Here is a 17892-nt window from a genome sequence, read left to right on the forward strand (position 1 = left end):
GATTCTGAAGGTCTTGGTTCGAATCCTGGTTTTGCTGGTAACTCACTGTGTGGCTTTGTGCAAATTGCTTTATCTCTCTGATCATCTGTTTTCTTTACCAAGAAAAATGAGGGAGTTGAATGTGGGTGATCTTCAGCAGTCATCTTCAAAGCCTCAGGACTTTAATAGCACATTAAAGGAAGAAAGAAAAGACATTTTGGTCTTCACATTGAAACAAGGGTGTATGCGCATGGATATATACAAATGCTGTACGTGGCTGATATTCATCACGTACTCGTGACACATAGGTATACTTGTGGATTTTATATGGGAAGGGTCCTCATCACCTGTACCCACATTATAAACACACCCCTGCCTCCTCCCCACCCAGAGATGCCTCCTTCCAGGCTGGCCCCTGGGAAGCCAGTTATAAGGAGCTCTCCAACCCAGAGTCTTCCCCTCTTCCTTCTTCCTTTCTATGCACTGCACTCTTTTGTTTGAACTTCACATATATATGTATGCACGTATGTTGTTTAACTTTCCCAACTACTGAGTTTATGGCCTAAGCTAACTTTCAAGTGAAATCTGCAGTAATCAATATGCAGTGCCTTTCATTTCTCATGTGGTGAGATTCTCCTTTGGACTCTTCCCCAGAAGTCACCATTGACTTGTTTCGTTGACTTTACTGTGCATCTTCTTGTACTCAAACCCTGCTGCAGGTAAACTTTCTACGACAGTATCTTTGAAATGTCCGTGTTTTTTTCTGTTACGGTGTTCTGTTGGTCCTTGTGGAAGAACATTCAGGGTTCAGTGGGCTAGCCTAGGATGCTGACCACCATTTATAACACTGATATCAGGGGGAAAATGCATTCCGAGACCCTAATCAACTCTCAGATGGACTTTGGGAACACGACTCGGCACATAACCCAAAGCAGATGAATGTAGCGTTTATTTTATGAACCACTAGAATTTTGATAGAACCATAGACCCTGGGAACATGGAACTGAAAAGCATCCCTCCTCTTACACCAAGATCAACTGATTAATAATGTGATTTATAGAAACCAAGACCAAGTTGGGGCGCCTGGGTGGCTCGGTCTGTTGAGTGTCTGACTTCATTCAGTTCAGGTCATGATCTCACTGTTTGTGGGTTCGAGCCCTGCATTGGGCTCTGTGCTGACCATTCAGAGCCTAGAGCCTGCTTCAGATTCTGTGCTTCCCTCTCTCTGCCCATCCCCCACTCATGCTCTGTTTCTCTCTCTCAAAAATAAACATTAAAAAAAAGAAGAAGAAGAAAAAGAAATCAAGACCAAGAGAGGGGTAAGAACTTGGCCAAGGGCCAAGCAGTTGGTCTAGAGTTCTAAGTAGGATGCAAACCCCTAGCTTCTAGCCCAGTGCTCCTCTTTAATGACTTTTGAAGACTCGGCCAGGTTGATGGCAGGGAGGGGCACAGATTGTCCGAGAGATGCTCCCCTTGTCTCACTCAGCTGTGTTGTCACTAGGAAAAGTAAGTCACCACTTCGGGCTGTAATGGAAATAGTGAGAAAGAAATGGTCCACCTCATGGTCCAGGGGAAGAGGTTGTCTAGTCAGCTGGCTGGTCTATAAATTCCGGGTGTGTTCTTGCTGCAGTGGAATGAATGGGGCCGCTGTTTTACCTGGAGCTCTGGGCATGGCAGGGCTGGTGGAGATGCTCCCTGTGGTCTGTTCTAAAAATAGTGGTGGGAATGTAGCTGAGGGGAAGAGGAGGGGGCTCCTTTGGGAGCTGGGTGGGGTGCCTCACCCCCTTCCTCTTCCTGCTGGGCCCTATGTGAGGAAGGGCCAGAGATTCAGAGGACTTAGATCTGGGAGGGTCCTGGAGCCATCAGCCTTCACACCCCGTCCTGTAGGCCCAGAGAGGGGAAAGGACTGGCCAGAATCGTCGAGCCCGGGGAGAAGGTCCCAGCTGGCAGACTCTTTTCCTCCTGCTGCTTTAGCAGGGCAGCTGCAGGCCTTGTGAGGTTTTCTCTTACTGCCTCTGGGCGTGCACAGGGCCTGGGAACTCCTGGGGCCGGATGTGGTTGGGCTTCCTGAAAGTCGCCCAGCAGGCGAGGAGTACCGGCTAGTCTGCCCCAAGCCCTGACCTCTGCCAGCTGGCCTTCCCTTTGCTGGTGTCCCCACCCTTGCTAACTTGTTCTTCTGTCGCCCCCTGGACTGTCTGGGGGGATGGTGGACAAGGGCCTATAGGACAGAGGGCCTACCAGCTCAGGACCTTTCTCTACCCTTCCTCAGGAGCAAGCAGACCTAGCCAAGGTAGAGGCAGGAACCTGCATTCCAACCCCAGCACGCTTCTCATTCGCTGTGCAATTACTGGGGATCAACTCGCATCTGCCAGATGAGATGCTGATGGGATTCTTGTGAGGATTAGAGGGGATGGTCCCTGCAAAGTACCTGGCATGTAGTAGGTACTCAGTAATGGTAGCTGCCATTGCCAGATCAAGTGTGAACACATGCTTGACTTTCTGCAACCTCCTTTCTTGGGGCTTCTTCCGATGGAGGCATGGCAGGTGGTTTTTTGGGCTTTTTTGTTGTTGTTGTTATTTTTGTTGTTGTTTTTAAATGCAGTTGACTTTTTTTGTGTTGTTACAAAACTGATTCATGTTTATTATGAAGAAAGCATTTAATACAGTCGAACCAGGAGAAGGAAATGAAGTTCACTCTTAATTCCAACACCCAGAGATAATCACTGTTAACATTTTGGGGTGTATCCTGTCAGGCATTTGTTTCTACACACATATATCTACTTTGCAAACTGGGGTTACTGATGCACACAACTTTCTAACTTGTTTTTTTTTTTTTCCATTTGGCAACATAGTGTATCCATGTTTCCATGTCAATAAATATTCTTCTACATCATCTTTAGTGCCTGGGGAGTATGTTATTGAGTAGGTGAAATATTTTTGTTTAAATAATCTCCAGTCATTCAACATTTAGGTTGTTTCCAATTTTTCACTGGTACAAAAACCTGAGATAAAAATCCTTATAGGTACTTCTTGGTATCCCCAGCATCATCTAGTATGTACATGTTTGACCTTCCACGAATATTTGTTGAATGAATGAATATTTTGTTCGAATAAATTCCAGGTAGCAGAATTTCTAAGCCAAAGGGTATGTATTTATAAAAAAAAGGTTCTTGATACTTATTGCCAAAAGACTCCCTGGAATGATTGTACTGATTTATGATCAGTATCTTATTTTTATTTTCTAAACTTTATTTATTTACTAGGAAGGAAGGGGCAGAGACAGAATTCCACGCAGGCTCCACGCTCTGTGCAAAGCCCGATGCAGGGCTTGATCTCAAGACCATGAGACCATGAGTTGAAATCTAGAGTCAGATGCTTAACTGACGGAGCCACCCGGGTGCCCCTATGATCAGTACTTTTTTTTTTTTTTTTTTTTTAGTGATCAGTACAATTTATTTTATTTTGAGAGAGAGGGAGAGAGAGAGAGAGAGAAAGAGAGAGAGAGAGAGAGGAAGGGAGGGGCAGAGAGAGGGAGAGAGAGAATCCCAGGCAGGCTCTTGCTGTCAGCAAAGAACTGACGGGGGTGGGCAGTGGTAGGGGCTTGATCCCAGGAACCGTGAGATCCTGACCTGAGCCGAAATCAAGAGTTGGTCACTTAACCGACTGAGCCACCCATGCTCCCTTTTGATCAGAACTTAACATCGACTGGTGTATCCTGCTTTGCCCAAGACTTTCCGTTTTTAGCACAGAAAGTCCTGCTTGCTGAGAAACCCTTTAGTCCCAAGTAAACTGGGAGTCTGGGTGAGAGAATGCCCATTTCCCCACAGCCTCACCAACAATGCATTGTTACATTTTTAAGGAGGATAATTTCTTTGATTACTGGAGATGTTGAATATTTATTTATATGCCTTTTAGTCATTTATGTAGTCTCTTGTGAGTCGCTTGTTCAAGTATTTTTGCACATTTTTTTTTAACTGGGCTGTTTATAGTTTATTAGTTGACAACAGCTCTTTATATAATAAGGATTTTTTGTGTTTTATTTTTTTATTCTTTAAAATAATGTTTTAGATGGTTTTGGATTGATAGGTAGTCAGTCATGTCTATAAATTGTTTTCATAGCAGATTTTTGAGATCTTATCCCTATATCATAGAATTCATTCATTTAAAGTGTATAATTCAATGTGGTTTTTTTTTTCTGGTGTATTCACAGACATGTACGACGATCACCACAATCAATATGGGAATATTTTCAGTATCTCCAAAAGAAATCATACCCTTTAGCTGTCATCCCTCATCTACCCCAGCCCAAGGCAGCTACTAAGACACTTTCTGTGGGCTTGCCTATTGTGGACAGTTCACATAAATGGAATCCTATAATATTTGGTCTTTTGTGACCAGCTTCTTTCATTTAGCATCATGTTGTCAGGGCTCATCCATATTGGAGCAGGTGCTAGTGCTTCATTTCTATGACTGAAGCCTATTTCATGGATGGATGGAGCCATGGATATACCACATTTTATGTGTCCCGTCATCCATCGATGAACACTGGAGCTGTTTCTACCTTTTTTGCTATTATGAATAATGCTGCCATAAATGCTTGTGTGCAAGTTTTTGTGTGGACACATGTATTCATTTCTCTTGAATATATACCTAGCAGTGGGATCCCTGGATCACATGGCAACTTTAACTTTTTGAGGACTTGTTAGACTGTTTTCCAAAGGGGCTGAATGATTTTGTATCCCCACTGCCAGTGTGTGAGCGAGCGTTCCAATTTCTCTATAGCCTCTCTAGCAACACTTGCTATTTTCCCATTTTAGAAACTATAGCCATCCTGGTGAGTTTGAAGTAGTATCTCGTTGTGGTTTTGAATTGCATTTTTCTGATGACTAATATATCTATAAGTTTTTTTAAATATTTTTTTTTGGTGGGGGGTGGCGCCTGGGTGGCTCAGTTGGTTAAGCGTCTGACTTTGGCTCAGGTCATGATTTCGCAGTTCGTGAGTTTGAGCCCTGCATCGGGCTCTGTGCTGATGCCTCAGAGCCTGGAGCCTGCTTCATATTCTGTGTCTCCCTCTCTCTCTGGCCCTTCCCCTCTCAAGCTCTGTCTCTCTCTTTCTGTCTCTCTCTCTCTCTCTCTCAAAAATAAATAAACATTAAAAAATTAAAAAAATATATATATATATATTTGCCTTTGATGTTGTGGTCTTCACCACAGGATTATATAATCTTCACTCCTTCCCCCCTTGAACGGTATGGTTTTATTTTTCGAGTTTTACCTCCCTCCTCATTCCCTCATTAATGTGTCTATTCCTACAGCAGGTTGAGACTTAATTACTATAGCTTCATGATAAGTGTCATTTGTGTTACAAGACTGCCCTCCCATTATTCTGCAGAATTTCCTCTGAAATTCTACACCCTAACTCTAGTCTGCCAGGGGTTTTACCCTTACCTTTTCCATAAATGTATTTCAATATCAGCCATGACACCAGATCTAGAATAGTTTGTCCTCACCTCCGACTGCCCATAGTGAATGTGTCAGATAACACAAACTTCTCTTTGCTTTCCTCTGTGCCTCCTAGGGATTGTTGAAATCGTCTGGAACTTTAGTTTCTGTTACTTTTTTTTTTTTTTTTCCTGATTTTTACCATTTTGAAACATTAGTCCTGTTATTAAGAGTCATTTATTTAGGGGCACCTGGGTGGCTCAGTCAGTTAAGCGTCTGACCTTGGCTCAGGTCATCATCTCAAGGCTTGTGAGTTCGAGCCCCACATCGGGCTCTGTGCTGACAGCTCGGAGCCTGGAGCCTGCTTTGGAGTCTATGTCTCCCTCTCTCTCTGCCCCTTCCTCACTCACATTTTGTCTCTCTCTCTCTCTCTCAAAAATAAATAAACATAAAAGAAGAGTCATTTATTTAAATTGCATTTAACTCCTCAATTATGTTATCAGCAGTTAAGTGTATAAATGTTTCTGGTTTCGTTCCTCCCCCCCATCTCTCAGGTACCCACCGTCTCATTGACTCCTTGATTCTGATTCTTTTTTTTTTTTTTTTTTTTTTTCTAGAGGGCTCTCCCAAGTAATTTTTCCAGAAGGGGTCTGTGGGTGGCATTCTTTCTTAGTCTTTGTAAGTCTGAAAATATTTGCCTTCACATTTGAGTCATCCCTTTCCTAAGTAGAGAGAATCCGACTAGAGTCCTTCTTCTCCAGGAGTCCATCACTCCTGAGAGTGATGCTCTGTCGTCCTATCCTTTAGTGTTGTAAGAAGCGCAAGCACTCAGCTGATTCTCTAAGGTTTCTTCATGGAAACTAGCAGGATTTCTCTTTCCAATCTTGGGAATTTAGAAATGTCACCAGATTTTTTCTAGCTGTTTGCTGTCCATTGGTAGTTTTTCCTGGAAGGCTTTCAGCTGGTATTAGTTCAGGCAAACAGGTGAACGGTGGTGGCATTCTCCATACCAGGAGCGGTCGAGAGGGAACAGTTTGGGTGACAGGATCGTGCATCCCGACTGCAGGTGTAGGTACTGTGATGGAGGCCTAGTTCGTGGGCTCTCGTGGAAACAAGAACATTTAGAGCAAGGCTTCTTCAACCACCTGTGGGGATGAGCCTCATACTTTTATAAAATTCACACCACATGTGATTCTTCATGCTGGTTTGATAACACCTGGACCAGTCTTGTAGCCTATTCAGTAGGCCCAGTCCTCTGGTCTTGCGTTTGGGTATCGTGGCCGTGTGAAATTGCTACAGAAGTTTCCAAACGCTTGATTTTGCTGCTTACCGAATAGCAAACCAGTAACAAGAAGTTGCAGATCAGTCCCATTCTGTGGACCACACTCTGAGTAGCAGTGACCTAGTCAAACCCCAGTGCTCATTTTAGGAACAGGGAAGCTGAGGCCCAGAGAGGGGATCGGCCTTGCCCTGGAGCTCAGAGAAGATAGCAGCAAAGTCAGCATTTCAGTCTGGTATTTCCTCTGCCGACCCTCTTTTGCAGTGGCCTGGGCCTAAGCCCAGCAGTCCAAGCAGCGAGCAGACTCAGGAGGCACTGTGTCTAGCAGCCAAGGTCACGGGGCTGGCCTCCACATATCTGAGTTGGTGGCTCTGTGCTGAAGGCTTCCCAGGAATTTGGTAGTCCAGACCCGGCCTGACCCTGGAGCTCGCACAGCGCAGTGGGTTAGGGATCGCTCCCCAAAGCCTGAAGTCTCCCACCAGCATGAGGCTGGTTGGACTGCAGTCAGGAAGGGAGATGGCCTAGGCCCTCAGCCACCTGTGTCCCTGCAGCTGCCTAAGGTCAGGCTGACACTACCGAGGTGACAGCGATGTGTGCCCAGGTTGGAGGCAGAAGCCAGCCAGGGACAGTCTCGGGGACGGCTCTGCGGGTGGACATTTGGTCTCCTGGCTTTTACTGCGTGCGGGTTTCTCCTTGTGGTTGGGCATCTAGCTCCTGTGAGCAGATTGGGAATCGGCCTTGCTGTCTGAAGTTGCTGAGGAAGAGGAGGATGGCAGGAGGAGGAAAGAGCCGGGGGAACGTGACTTGGGAGCAGAGCGCACAGGTTCAGAGCCCAGGCCGTGGGGCCATATGGCCTGTTTTGCCACTGTTTTTGCCATGTCACCTTTCTGTGCCTTAGTTTCCTCATGTGTAAGATGAACCTGTTGCTCAGTAGATGGTAATGACTATCACCTATTAGTCCATGCCAGGCACCATGTCAGGGCTTTCTTGTCCATTTGACCCTCTGCAGATATTTTCACATTTAACTTTACTCTTAAAAAAATTTTTTTTAGTGTTTATTTATTTTTGAGAGAGAGAGAGAGAGACAGAGTGTGCGCAGGGGAGGGGCAGAGAGAGCGGGAGACAGAATCCGAAGCAGGCTCCAGGCTTTGCGCTGTCAGCACAGAGCCCGACACGGGGCTCGAACCCACGAACTATGAGATGGTGACCTGAACTGAAGTTGGATGCTTAACCGACTGAGCCACCCAGGCGCCCCCATTTAACTTTACTCTTTACATCGGCCCTCTCAAGGTGAACTCAGTCATTTTCAGAGCATAGCCACAACGACAACACAACAATGACGTCGTTACTTCCTTGTTGTTACACACTTACCGTGTGCGGGCCACTCTGCGTGCACCAGCTCATTTGGTCCTCCACAGGGCCCAGTGAGGCAGACTGTAATAGCCCCATTTTACAGACGAGGAAACAGAGACTCAGAGACATTAAAATGACTTGCCCAAGATAAGTCACACTCAGATATTTTTTCTGGACTCCAAAGCCTGTGCTCTTTCTAAAACCCACTGACTGAACTCATTCCTTTAGTGAGAGAGCCTGGAGGCACCTGGGATTGGCCAGTGAAAGTGGGGGAGCAGAGCTGGGCCCGCTGGACACCCCTCTCTAGCCTCATTTTAGAGATGGAAGGCTGAGGCCAGTAAGGGGGAGGGGTCTCACCTAGGTTCTGCAGACTATAGGCCAGAAACCCCATGCATTTGAACTTGAGGATGCCTGCTGTGTCCTGTCCCACCTCACCCCTGGCAGTACGGACCCCAAGAACAAGGCTAGTGCCACCAGGAAGAGCCAGGTACATGCATGTAGCAAGTGGTAGGAGAGCGTGCCCCCTGGCATTAGGGTCACAGAGACCAGAACAAGGCAGGACAGTCCCTGCCTGCAGCGTCAGCACCAGCATCAGCGATGTTCATCCTCCAGGTCAGATCTTGGGAGCAGGCTGGTTCCCTGTCTGCCTGCGTCCACCATTCTGAGAACAGGCTTCAGCGCACGTAGGGATTCAGTGGTCACTGAAATAACAAATAAATGTGTCTTAGCTGACTCTTCTGTGGGGAGGGCCATTCCAAATGGAATCTGTAGACCTCTAAACTAGGGAGGGGCCCTCTCTCTCTGACCCTCCCCCATTCATGCTCTGTCTCTCTCTGTCTGAAAAATAAATAAACGTTAAAAATAAATAAATAAATAAATAAATAAATAAATAAATAAATAAATAAACAAATAAAAATTTAAAAAAAGGGCTCCTGGGTGGCTCAGTCAGTTAGGCCTCTCACTTCAGCTCAGGTCATGATCTCGTGGTCCGTGGGTTCAAGCCCCGCGTCGGGCTCTGTGCTGACTGCTCAGAACCTGGAGCCTGTTTTGGATTCTGTGTCTCCCTCTCTCTCTGACCCTCCCCCATTCATGCTCTGCCTCTCTCTGTCTCAAAAATAAATAAACGTTTAAAAAAAATTAAAAATAAATAAACAAACAAACAAACAAACTAGGGATGGGAGACCCAATGAGTAAAAGCCCGGAAATTCCTAAGTGAGTTAGCAGATTTAAAGCTTGGGCTGGGGTGGGTGTGTACAGATAATTCTACAATTTCCTAAGGCAGCTCAGGCTCATCATGCTCTTTTATAGTACGTTGGGGTAGAGGCAGGGCTCTGTAGAAGGTGGGGCCAGCATACCCCAGCCCAGGCTTTCACTGCCCCGACAGCCGAGCACAGGTCTGGCTCCTTCCTGTTCTGGGAAGAATGAACACCCGAGCAGCTGCTGGTGGAGGCTGGGGTGGTCTTAGTCCATCATATGCTCTGAAATTCCTGGGACCACACCTCTCCCTGACTTGTGCCTGGTTTCTGCCATAGCCACATCACCCTTCTTCCCAACCCGGAACAAAAATCTCAGTGGACTTTGGATCAGAAGCCAGGACAGGGAAGCTTATTAAATAGCCTTGGCAAGTACCCTCCTTTCCTTGAGGAGGGCATTGCCAACACTTGGCCTCCCTTAAGTAGAGTCTGCAGGAGAAAGGAAGGGGGTGGGTTTCCATTTGTGCAGGGCTCATGATGAAGTCTTGGGGACACAACCCCACGCACGTTGCAGTGGAGGCAATAAGGGAAACCGGTGGATACCTGGCCGCGGTGCGGCCCCGGGGAATGGCCTGTCCGGGTTGCCTGGGCTGCTGAATCTCCCTGGGGGCCTCTCTGGAGCCTTGGGCTTTGGCTGGGGCTGCTGCTCCCCGCCCCCGAAATGGGAGGTGCATACACACAGGTTTCCTGCTGACCCTCCCTGGTCCTAGCCCTGGAAGCTCCTGCCAACTTGTCCGAACAGTGAGAAGTTTGCCTGCATGATTGGGCCGTATGGCCGGCCAGCTCCTCAGGATAGCTGGAGGGCTTGTCTGTTGCAAGGGCTGCCCTGCGCAGTGGACTGTGCTTGACCCCTGGCTCTGCACTTACTAGTATGTGACCTTGAGAATGTTTCATAATCTCTCTGCCTCTGTTTACTCAATTGTAAAATGGGGCCATTAGACATCATCTCTGATAGGGCTGTGAAGGTTTAATGAGTCAATAATTGGCAAGTGTTTTGAACAGTGCTGACACATAGTAAGTGTCAAATCAATGTTTGTTACATAAAATATGTAGATCCATAAATGGGGCCCAGGCCCTGAGTGCCCAGATGCCGATCCTGGTGGAACTGTGGGCCACCTAGATCTTGCCGTTCCTTAGACCCCAGTTCCTCCTGTGCTGAACAGCACCATCATTTATGTAGATCTGAGAGGCATTGGGGTGCAGTGGAAGGAGCACTGGACTGAGAGTTAATTCCTGGTCCCAGCCCTGCCACTCGGTTTCTCTGTTTCCTTGGAAAAGTCACTTTCCCTCTCTGGGCCTTAGTTTCACTGTCTGTAAATGGGGAATAGCAGTGAGAAACCTGCGAGGGCCTTTCTGGCTTAGATAGCTTGAGTGTCCATGACTCCTTCTCCTGCCCCAGACTCTACATCGGGAGGCCCACCTGCTTCTCTGATTTGTGTCTGGAGCTCTGGAGAGGCAGAGAGCAGTGGCTGTGTGGGCTCCCCTAGGCAAGAAGTGCTCTCCTCCCCTGCTCTGGCAGGTTCCTGGGTCTCAGGGCGCTGAACTGCTGGGTCTTTTCCTCATTATCCTTGTGGTCCAGAGCATCGATGAACGCATTCTGGATCTGTTCTGGACCCCGCTTCCTCGGCTGGCAGAGCTGTTCTGCCCATGATGGCACAGTGTCTAATTATAAACTCACTAGTCTGGCTGTGTGGCTGACGTCTGTCTCCCTCAGGAACTTTGTGAGTGCAGGGCCCCGGTCTGTCCGTTCTCTACTGCATCCCGAGGGCCCAGCACAGAGCCTGGCGGGTAGTTGGTGCTCCAGAACAGTTTGTTGATTGAAAGGTGAAGACCCAGGTGAGACCTGGGGACTCCTCTCATGTTAGAGAACCCTGTATTCAGGCTCTCCACCCTAAGCAAGCTTATCTCAGGCACCAGAAATTCCACCCTGGGCACCAGTCAGCCCCACTGGAACTGCACTCTTTTGGACTCACCTTCTTAGTTTCCTAGAATGAGGTGGGCCCTGCTCCCCAGGAGCCTACAGGATGATAGTCTTCCAATCTGGAAGGTTCTTGGGCCCTGCAAGGGCTGCCTTGGCTCTGCCCCCGGGGACAAGACAAAGTATTGGTTGGAGTCTGTAAGTGACCTGTTCAGATGAGGGCTGTTCCAAGTGGGTCCTGATATAGGATGTTTTCTTACACCCACATGCATGCGTATGTTCGTATGTGTGAGATAAGGCAGGAATGGAGTCAGAGGCAGGGAGATGGGCATAGATAGACTTTCAGAGCCATTGAGACTAACACAGGAAGAGTAAGAGGGAGAGGATAGCACTTCAGCCCAGGGCCACCAAGGCGGGGTGAGGTGAGAAGGAAACACAGGGGCTCCTTCTGCCTGTCAGTTTTTCCGTGTGACGCCCCAGGGTGCCTGCCTGTCCGGCAGTAAAGCATTTTCAGGTTGGGGCTGCTGTGGGATGGGTACCCCCAGCCTTGGCCCCACGCATAACCCAGAGCGTGATTGCTGACATCAGACAACCTACTGCAGTGGCCATTGCCACGACATCAGACAGCTCAGTGCTGGCAAAGCAGCCTCCTGCAGTGGTGAACTCTGCAAGGGCCATAGGAGCGGGTAGCCTGGACTTGGCCCGACTGGTGTTCAATCCTGGCTGGACAGCCAGCTAGCTGCTCTGACTCTATTTGGGCGCCGTCTGCTGTCATTCTGGACCTTAGATTCTTTGTCCATTGAGTGGGGCAGTAATAGCCCCTGCCTCACAAGGTGCTGTGAGAATTAAATGAGTTCACGTTTTGGGAATAATGCCTGACATGGGATCATTGAATGCTCTCTGAATCCCACAGGTGGGCAGGTCAAGGGTTGTCAGCCCCATTTTACAGATGTGGAAAGCAAGACTCAGAGGTGGACAGGGACTTGATCAGTGATACCCAGCCTCCTAGTCCAAGGCTCTTTCTTCTGCCTCCCACCCCTTCCTGCCACGGTCCCTCTGTTAAGGGATGTCTCTCCTTCACTTGTGGCCCTAACTCCCGAACTGTTGTAATGTGCCCCTCCCAGCCATGGTACCGTGGGGGAGGAAGCCCCACGCTCTCGGTCCATCTGATTCCCCAGAATTTGACATACAAGGGTGCTCAGCTCCAGCTATACTGGAGGGTGCCGCTGTGCGCTGAGTGAAGCAGTTGCTCCCCTATCCCAAGGCAGCGACATTCTCGGAATCAGCGGAGTGTTGGCTGCAGGACCCCCAAGTTAAATTGCAGCGGTGCGCCGGGATCCGAGCAGTGTGGGGGTGGGGGTGTGACGGGAAGCCCCGGCGATTGGCTCCATCCTGCCAGAGCAGCAGCTGCTGGCTTTGCACTGCCCCAGCCGGGGGAGCCGTCAGCATGCGTGTGGGGTGCACCCGGCTCCGGATCCCAGTGCCCGGGGCTGCCGCCACCGTCGTGAGTGATGGATGCCTCTCCCTCCAGGGAGGCACTTGGGGGCCCAGCCCAGGCCCTGGGGACGGGCGCAGGGGAGCCAGGGCCCGTGAGCGTGTGAGCACGTAACCCGGGAGCCGGGGCCCCTCGCAGGCTCAAGGACTGGCTGGCCAAGGACTAGAACGCTTCCTGAGACATCCCGCTCTCCTCCTCGGATGAAAGTGGCTTGGGAAATCAGAGTTTTCTACTTGATGGAAGAAAGAAACCCAGAGCGGCAGCCGCCGGCTGGACAGGGTGTGTGTCTGGAAAGGAGAAAGAGGAGGAGGAGGAAGAGGAGGAGGGCAAGCAGGAGGAGGAGGAAGAGGAGGAGGGGCGAGTGATGCAAGGGTTTTGAAAACGCTACCTAGATGTGGGAGGTGGAACCTGGTCATTTGGTTCAGCTTTTCCCAGCAGGTATCGCTCCCCTGGGGAACTTGGGTAAGTCCATAAATAGCTCTGCTGACACAAAGGAGCTCTGTCTGGGGAAGGCAGCCGCTTGACACGGGCGGCCGGGCGGCCAGGAGCTGCCACAGCCACAGCCGCCCGCCTGCCCGCCCGCCTGCGGGAGGAGCCCAGTGGAGACCGGGCTGGCGGGCTGGCCGGCAGGAGCGGCAGCTAGGAGCCTCCTGGGTCCCTGCCGGAGTGAATTGGGTAGGTGCCTTGGTGACAGGGTGTGTGTGTGGTGTGCGGGGGGCTCTTGTCCAGGCCACCCCATGCCCCTGTTTCTATTGTTTCCTCCCCAGGGCAGCCATTGATGGCATGTTGCAACTAAATCGTGTGTATTATGCTCTGAGATAGCTGTGTGTGTGTGTGTGTGTGTGTGTGTGTGTGTGTGTGTGCGCACACGCACGTTTGTGTGTGCGTGTCTGTCTTTCTCAGGGTCGAAGACCTGCAGGGTTAGGGCTATTCTACCACTGTGTGCTGCTCCCCACTTCCAGGCTGGCCAGCCGGCTTTTCTTTCTGGGAGAAAGGAATGTTTGGTGACCACAAGTTGGGACACTGCCTGGAGAGGGCGCGTTCAGCCAGCCATGCTGGTGATCCTGTCAGGGATGCTGACCGTACTCCAGGCACCAGGGATGTTTGCTTTTGCCTACTTCTGTGTTTGGGAAGGAGGTGGTCTGGGGGAGGGCAATCTCAATGGGGGGCTTGGCTGCGATTCGATAGACTTCTGCTGAAATGTACACAGGAAACACAAGCGGGGATGCTCTGCCTCCTGAGCCTCTTGGGAAAGGTCCTGCACCTGCTCCCTTGGCTCCAGTTGAGATCTATAGGGAGGGGGTAATTGTTAGAGACCTGCTCACCCCGCAGAGCTAGCCACTATGAGGGGACAGAGGCCAATTCTTTTATCAACTTGGAAGCCCCACATCTCTACTCTTGTCCTGAGGTGTCCAGGAAGAACCTTTGTGCCCCGGGACCTTAGAGCTGTGGAAGAGCCTATGGTCCAGATTGGGAAGGGGCCATGTCCACGCTGCAGGTCTTTGGCCAGGACCAGGATAGAGGACTTCTGTCTCCTGGAACAGTGAGGACAGGATACATGGGTGCCATTACCCTACCTGAGCTGCGTACCTCCCCTCTGAATGTCGCGTTCCTGGCTTGAGATGCCTAATTAAGTACAGGGCCACCAGCCCCTTCACGGAAAAATTTCCACATCCTGCTGCCCTCAGGCCTATGGCAGGGGGCTATCTGGCTCCTCTCTTGAGATGGCTGGAGTGGGTACATCTCTTGGAAGGAAGGAAGGAGCTTCAGTGCCTGCCCACCAGTGCCTGTGGATCCCAGCTGGGGCACTGCGGCCATAGTCAAACTTTCCACCAGGGCCCCTGGAGTCCTCTGCACCCAGCCAAGGGGCACCTCCCTTCTTCCCCAGCCCTAGCACGTGGCATGGCTTAGCCTGGGGCGGGCCCTTCAGGGAGCCAAGTTCCACAGCAGGGCTTGCTTCAGGCCCAGCCTGGCATCTGAAATAGCCAGGGGGACAGTGAAGACGGAGGCAGCTGAGGCGAGTGACCCCCTGTTGGGAAGCCTTCGGGGCCTTGAACCAGAAATCCTTTCGGGGGCTTCTGATGATAGTACTTGGTATCAGTGAAACCATCCTACCCTCCAGCTTTCTTGCCTTCGTGCGTATCCCCGCCGCCTGGAAAGCCCATCTCTTCTGTCTAGGTCTTGATCCTGGAGAACTCAAATTTCTACAACTAGAGCAGATACTGCTGTTGGAACCTGTCTCTCCATTGGCGGTGGCACCCAGGGTGATTGCTTTCGTGTCCTATCAGGTCTTCTTCATCTCTGAGTCCCTGGGCCTGGGGCCCAGGACATGGTAGGAAAGGGCTAGGATGGGCTTTCCTTGAGGACAAGCACTGACGTCCAAGTCAGTTCCTTCTGCCCACCTCCTGGCTCTTTGTGGCAGATAGTGGGCCCTGTCAACTTGAGGACCTGGTGCAGAGCCCCTTGGGAGGAGACCTAGCTTCTGTGTGAGGCCAAGGGGCTATTTTGATGCCACAGGGCCAAGGGGTTGGGAGGTGGGATTTGACAGGAGGTGGGACAGGGAGAATCTTGTTTTCAGCCTATCTGAGGCTGAGGTCGCCGTCTCGAGAGCCCACCCAGGAGTCATACTGGGCTGGGTGGTGTTTACGTGGTCTGGGTCTGGGCCATGGAGGATGGAAGGGGAAGCCCTGGCTGCTTTTTTTTTTTTTTAATTTTTTTTTTTTAATCTTTATTTATTTTTGAGAGAGAGACAGAGTGCGAGCAGGGGAGGGAGACACAGAATCAGAAGCAGGCTCCAGGCCCTGAGCTATCAGCACAGAGCTGGATGTGGGCCCCGAACTCACGAACTGTGAGATCGTGACCAGAGCCGCAGTCGGATGCCTAACCGACTGAGCCACCGGGGCGCCCCCGGCGGCTTTGAATGCAATGTCCATGGTCCTTTGCACAGACTGCAGCGGTTTGGATCCGAGCTTGGGCCCCCTTGGGATGGGGCCCCACCATGGAGGTGGATCTGGGGTTTTGTGTGAGGGTGGTTCTCAGCCAGTGGTCCGCCTGGCTTCCCCAGAAGAGGCACAGTTGAGGAGGGAGTGCCCATGCCCAGCTGGGTTCCTGGAGGTTCTTAGAGCTTCTTCCCATTTAGTTTCCAAAGGCCCTGGAGATGACTGAGTCCATTTGCTTTCTGGACAGATAGGGGACTGAGGCAGGGGAGGAAGGACTTGCCTGAGGTTATGTTAAACTCAGCAGCCAAGTGGGCACGAGAACCCACGTCTCCGGTTCCCCAGCTCAAATCTCTATGTCACACCAACTGGATGACTCAGAGTACCTGGCTTTCATCTTGATGTCCCCCCTTTTTCAGACTCCCCAGTGACACATTCCTTTCTAGAACCCCTCTGGCTTACCAGCTAGAACCTGGCTTTCCTCTGAAAAACTCTGTGCAGTAGAGAAAGCTCTTGCTTGGCCAACAAGCCAGAGACTGAGGCACATTCTAGCTCCTACTCACTGGATGATCTCAGGCAAAATTCCGCAACCCCTCCTCCCCCCCCCCCCCCGGCTCAGTTTCCCCTTTGGAGCAACCAGGAGCTGGACCTTGCAGCCACCCAGTTCTTTGAGTCTCTGTAGACCCTCTTCTCTTCTGAGCGTTACTGGTCAAGGCCAGGGTCTGGCTTAGCAGGAAAGCAGCCCCTAACCTGTTATTCAGGCAGTTTTGGTCAGAGGCCTTCTCATGCAGGCTGGAGCCCAGGCCAGGGCTGGGAGGTTTGTTGTTGTTTGTGGAGCCAGGCCGTTTCCAAGATGTCATTGCTCAGGGAAAACCGTCATTCCTCCCAGGGATAAACAAGGCTGCTTATGGCTCAGCCCGCTAAGCCCAGAGAGGCTGGAGCCACTCACAGCAGGCCAGCCAGGCTCAGCCCCAGGGAGCTGCCACCTTCTCCTGCACAGCCAGCTGCACCCAGGCGTCTGGGATTGGGGTGGGGGTGGGGCAGGACTGGGGAGAGGGGTGCTGGGGCCAGGAGGTGCTTGGCAGATCGGAGCCTCCAGGCACAGAGGAGAGGGCGGGGGCTCCCAGGAGACCCTTTTACCCTCTTTCTCTGGCGGTGGGCCTTGACCATCACTCCAGATGTATGGATAGCTGCCAGGTGTGCTCTCTGTTCCAGATGGCCCGGGGCTTGTCCCCTTCCCTTGCCTGCGATGGGCCAGCCTGCTTGCACCTGGCACCATAGATCAGGCTGCTGCTGGAGAACTGTCAGCGGCTCCCAACTTAGAAAGGCAGGGGGTGTAGTAAGTTATTTGGAACCGGGCATGCCTTTCTCCGCGTGGCCAGGGCTCTCTGTGGTGTCCTCAGTTACCTCCTGGTGGGGTTAGCCTCAGGCCAATAGTGGAATCAGGCTCTCCGGGCACGGTGGCAGAAGGTGGGGGAACATGGGAGGAGGGGAGAAAGAGCAGGGCAGAGCCTCTGGGAGCCAGCTGGCTGGCCACAACCTTGGAGATAAAGTGGGGGCAGCTGGGGGTGGGAGGAGGGCCATGGAATGGAAGGCCGTGTGGCCGTGCTTCTCCTTAAGTCAGGGGCTGCAACCAATGCCCATCCAGGACACTGAAACCATCACTGCTCGGACCTTGATTAGTGGAGTTCCCAGCTGATCTCACTCAGTAACAGCTCTGAACTTGTCTGCTCTGCCTCCCTCCCTCCCTTCCACACTTGTTAAATGCTTGCTAGGTACCATGCATCGGCCAGGTACTAGAGGTATAGACATAAAGGGCCCAATCTTCAATCCAGTGCCAACGATGGGCATGTGATGGATGGTAGCAACACAGCTCTGATGCGGACACTTGGGGAGGGGGGAACCCTGAGGAAGCTTCCAACCCAGCCTGGGAACCACAGCAAAACTTCCTGTAGGAGGTGAGGCTGAGTCTGGATGCATGGGTGCTTGTCCATCGAAGGAGCAGGTCTCTGTCCCGGTCTCTCCACCCTTCTGCAGTGTAGACGCGGTTCCCGCCTAGCCACAGAAATCATCTGTGTGTGTCCAGGCACTGTTCCTTCTAATCCCAGGGGGAGGCTGTGTAGTGTGCTTCGTGCAGGTGCGTGGGCTCTGGACTGGAGAGAGAACAGGCTCTCCCACGCGTAGTACAGCTGTGTGCCCTTGGGCAAGACACTGAACCTCTCTCTCCTTGCCTGAGT

At 51.0% G+C, this 17892-nt stretch overlaps 1 protein-coding gene across 9 annotated transcripts in view; it reads left to right on the top strand.

Moving 5' to 3' along the window:
- The window catches only part of RGS3 (regulator of G protein signaling 3), a 140149-nt gene that overhangs the window by 93785 nt on the left and 28472 nt on the right, over positions 1-17892 (top strand). The window contains exon 1 of one of the 9 annotated variants that reach the window (XM_019816371.3): positions 12661-12998. The exons of 6 other annotated variants lie outside the window; for them this stretch is intronic. The gene's annotated coding sequence lies outside the window, so the exon portion shown is untranslated. Of the gene's footprint in view, positions 1-12660; positions 12999-13044; positions 13182-13218; positions 13395-17892 lie in introns of those variants that run through there. 2 more of the 9 variants (XM_011288484.4, XM_011288483.4) reach the window with 2 other exon arrangements.

Source organism: Felis catus, chromosome D4 (genome assembly GCF_018350175.1).
Source record: "Felis catus isolate Fca126 chromosome D4, F.catus_Fca126_mat1.0, whole genome shotgun sequence".
Lineage (NCBI taxonomy): Eukaryota > Metazoa > Chordata > Mammalia > Carnivora > Felidae > Felis > Felis catus.